The sequence below is a fragment of the Magallana gigas genome, chromosome 8 (assembly GCF_963853765.1).
Source record: "Magallana gigas chromosome 8, xbMagGiga1.1, whole genome shotgun sequence".
Classification (NCBI taxonomy): domain Eukaryota; kingdom Metazoa; phylum Mollusca; class Bivalvia; order Ostreida; family Ostreidae; genus Magallana; species Magallana gigas.
Genome location: NC_088860.1, coordinates 426,618 through 431,552, shown reverse-complemented (window position 1 = coordinate 431,552; position 4,935 = coordinate 426,618).

Below are 4,935 nucleotides of genomic sequence, written 5' to 3'. Positions count from 1 at the left end.
AACCGGAAGATGTAAACTCAGTGGTAATGGCGGGAAAAATAAAAATTTTAAACGAATAGTCCAATCCAAAATTTGCAAAGGTTGTTTCCCTATGCGGGGTCAACCCAATGGCCAAAAGGGAAAAACAAACTTTTTTCTTCTTTAAGCAACCAAGCATTTGGGTGGTATGTGATTCTTTTGGAAGTTAATTTATTCTTTCGATATGTGTGTTGCCCCATCTTAGGGCAATCAAAATACACAACTGAAAAGGATTTTTAATGTCAAATGACAAAGCTATGAATCTCTAAACGTTCTACAAAGGCTACTTGGAGAAATCGATTGGGTTTTTCCCATAGATGGCTGCCATGGGACATAACTTTTGTAAAGTGTGCATGGATTGGTCTATATCACATGCATTCATTTCCGAAAAAAATGTATTGGTCCTTGGTGATTCATTCGGGATATAAAGGTGGCGACATTGCAGAAAAATACATAACCCGCGTTATTTTTGGTATTCTTTGTCACTGAACTTCTTATCACCGAACTTCTTTATATGAAACAATTTAATGAATGAACAATTTTGCTTTTCCATAAAGACAGGTTAGACACGGCCTATGGCGTTGTTTCATGCTTTTCTAGAAAGACAGGTAAGACACAGCGGCGAGCCTATGGCATTTTGACTGAATAGTAGAAAGAAACACGTGGAAACAAAAACTGTGATGTCTCACCTATACAATTCCGAATTCGTGAAGAATAATGCCAAAACTAGTACTGTACATAATGAATATAGTCAGAGAAATTGATCAAATTATATTACCTGAATGTTCCTTCTTTCTAAATGACGAAAAAGAGCAGGCCTCATTAAAAACATACAATCAAAACCATTCTTAAAGTCAGGTTAAAATATTCTGACTCTGAATACTGAATACAGGGAAATATTCGCCCCTGTTCTATTTTCGCCACTTTCGTCCTTCTTTCGTCCTTGTTGTAAGTGGGCGAAGTTTAGACTGGATGAATTACAATTTCTTATATCATCTCTCTATAAACAAAACTGTGTCTAAGCGAATTCAATACGACACAGAACTGTTTGTAAGTGTAGAAGGGCGAAAATTACAAGGTTAAAAATAACCCTGTATACAGTACGGGTACCTGTAAAGTGCGAAACGAAATAGAAACGAAACGAAACCTACCGAAACGAAACAAATCAAAACGAAACGAAATCAAAACGAAACCTACCAAAACGAAACGATACAAAACGAAATCGAGCAATATGAAATGATAGCGCCCATTAGAAAAGGGTGCTTATGACATTTTTTTGCACGCGGATATTTCGTTTATTTTGGCAATCTAGTCGGTCAGTTTGTAAGGCTTACAATCAAGAAATTGTTTCAAGCGATTGTTCACGGACTCGTATTTGTTGTTGTCTTCTAGGTATCGCCGGACGTTGTCTTTTGCGTATTTGGTACAAAGTAGAGGAACTAGATGATGGAAAGCATGTTGGATGGCTTTTTTTATTGCTTTTACCCACTTTTAGTCCGGAAGGAAATTCCAGCCTTGAATTTAGATAAGTTAAGAATTTGTAACACGAATCGGTTTTTCCGTCCCAAGGTAATTACGTTGGGCCAAGAAAATGGAATTTTGGAGTGTATATATCGCGTTTTATTATTTTCCTGTTATTGTATGTATGTGTGGTTACGAAGCATGGTCCAATGTTGAATGTTCTATCAATGCCAATGACACTGCCTTTAGGGCCAATACCGTTTGTCTTCAAATCCTCTAGTGTTCATTCGAATAAACAATAACACTTGATGGTATATTTGGTGTAATTATTACCTCCCTATTCCCTAATATTATTTTTCCCCTTTTGGCACATTGTAAGGGTTGCGAGGAGTTCATCGGCGATATTGGTAAGTTTGAAATTGTCCAGTCTCTTTTGGAACCTCTGTACACTTTGTTATTTGTTTTGCATTTGGTGCATAATTAACGGAATCGTTCATCATTTGGTCGCTGGTTTTTATTGGAATTTGGTGATAAAATGTCTTTGTAATTGTAGCAGCGGTTTAGCATGCAGTCTTTTGTCGAGGAGGCGGTGACACAGGAAAACACACAGTTAGATCGAACGTAGGTGATGGCAACGAATACGGAGATGATGGTGTTGATGTAGGCACATGTGTCATTGTTTTTGTTACCTTGGACTGTTTATATAGTCTTTTATCGAGGAGGCGATTTGTCATATATATTGCATATTAATATTTATATTGATTATTGTAGGGCTGATCCCATATATATTATAGTCCTGGGGTCAGGCTAATACATGAAAATAACACAAAACCGGACTTGTTTTTTCTCATTAAAACACCGGCTACACCTATATAACTGGATGCTTTACCAATAGAAGTATAAATACGTCCTTCCCTCTTGACTGCCGTGTCCAAAATGACACTGCACGGACTAGTGGGTTTAAGGTACTTCACTACACCAAGACTTATACTTTTTAAGACACTACGTCACAAGATGGCGATCTAAATGTTTTGTTAAACTGTTTGTATCAATCGATTCAGTTGTATATCGTTTTAGCTCAGTGGTAAAATATCAGGCTTATGAACCGCTGATCATGAGTTCGAATCCGCCTGGGCTTTTGTTTATGTTTACTAAATGAAATTTTTGAAAATATCATGTTATCCAAAATTGCACATTTTTTTTTCGCCTATTTGACATATATACTTCTTATCCATCATGCTTTCTATCATAATAAAGTAATTATCTGCTTATTTGAGAAAATATTTCAAGGTGTAGTGAGGAACCTTAAGGCCCAGTGAACTGAGGTTCAGTAAGGGTATTTATAAATAAGTAGAAATAAAACACTAAGGGGCTCATCACGGGCTATGTGATGTTTAATTATAAACGAAACTAAATGCAAAATAAACTGTGATGAATGTTAATGTGACAGTAATGTACTTGTCCACATGGTCTTAATAGCAGTGTCACTGATGGTGTCCACATGATCTTAATATCAGTGTCACTGATGGGGTTCTCGAGTGACGTCTTCAAGTTAACTTTTGGAAGGGCAGTTTTACAAAAGAACTTGCGACAAAGTCGTAAATATTTTCAGTCTCATGAAATGCTCTTTGACTTTCAAAATTTATATAAAACCATTAATTTACCCTTATTTTGATTTTTGTAATTACATTGTATATTGTACAGCCATTAAATTCAAACATTTATTAGTTTTTGATTAATAAGCATTCATTAATTTGGTTGTAAGTCTTAAGTTCCATTGTAAAACGCAGCCCTGTACCATTAACGCATGGATTATAGTATTTCCATGGGCACGTTGATTATGTTGGATAGTGCAAGTATGGTCCAAACACATGAATATTGTCTTGGCCAGGCACACTTTATATGTTGGCGAGAGACATCCATAACCAGCCTGTCCTTGTGCAGCTGGATGTTTTTTGTTCAGAAACATCTCCATGCACGATTTATACTGAAGCCCTGTGGCCAAGGAGGGAAAGAATTGGTCTCCAACCAACAGCGTTGAAACGGAATTAAAAAGGCAATCATCGTCCCCAGTTGGCTTGATGGCTCCTTGGTCATGTTGAAAGTGACAATGTTGTAGATTATTGTGGATTGGGGTGTTTTGTACACATGGCGGTCTTTGCCTTGTAGAAAGGTCGCCTCACACTTAGACTCACGCTTAGACTTAAGGGGTTGTGCGGCCATCTTGTACATTTGAGGATAAGAATGTAAACATATCTTAAACTGGCTTCTTTCTGCCCAAAACTGTTGCCAAAAGATATATAAGCAATAAATATGAGATTCTACATGTTGTTGTGTACGCAAATTATGCATACAAGAACAGGACAGTGCCTTTCTAATCTCTTATAACAGTTGTCGAACTGCACAGCTACACACTTGTTTAGAAGATTTAAAAATCTCGAAAAATATGAAGGGGGTCCATTGGTGTCCTCTTTACAACCAGAAAAACTCTTTAAAGGCCCGATATAAAGGGCGTAAAGAGGCCAATATTTACACATATTCCAATGTGAAAGTGGATTTTTCATGGTAGGGGATATTTTAGGGGCCATATTTCAGTCCCCTCTCGATTGATTTTCCTGCAGTTTGGATATGTTGTTGGACTAGTGTCATGTCATCCCATAAATATGCTGTATTTGAATTGATTTGAGCCGATGATATTTCTTATATTATTTATGTTGTATAAAGGAATGAGGGGAAAATAATTGTGATCTGTGTCCTATCAAAAAGAACCTCGTTTTCGAGACATGGAATACCGATGTTATAAACTGATTACTGCCTCCCCCAATTTTGCAATTTATATTTTCCTTTCCATAAGGATGATTTATGCTAAATTACGCTGAATTAGACTCCATTGTTCCCAAGAAGAAGATTCTTTAAAACGCGTCCCCTTTTCTATGGTTTCAAGGATTTCTTCACTATTAATTAACACCGGCCTTTTCATTTCTATATTCACCTCTCGATAGGGATGGTTTGTGCCAAATTTGGTTGAAATTGGCCAAGTAGTTTTAAAGAAGAAGTTCAAAATGTGAAAAGTTTACAGACGGACGACGGACAAGATGAAATCAGAAAAACTCACTTCAGCTTTCAACTCAGGTGAGATAATAATACCGTTCTTTTTCCTTTCACTTCTTTAAACAGAGAAATGTAAAATAAACCATCTGTGACTACTTCAAGCCAAGTCGGTAAGAAATCCAAAACATAGGTAATCACAGATTACAAAGCGCACCGAGACGCGGCATCACCTTTATGAGACCACCTTTATCATATTATATGAAAATCAAACCAACATATGATATGACTTTGTATCATGTTATAAATTATTGTATTTGATCACATAATACAATATCAAAAAATAATATATAATACAATATTGTATTGTAAGATACAATAGCATATAATCACATTATACATCCCAAT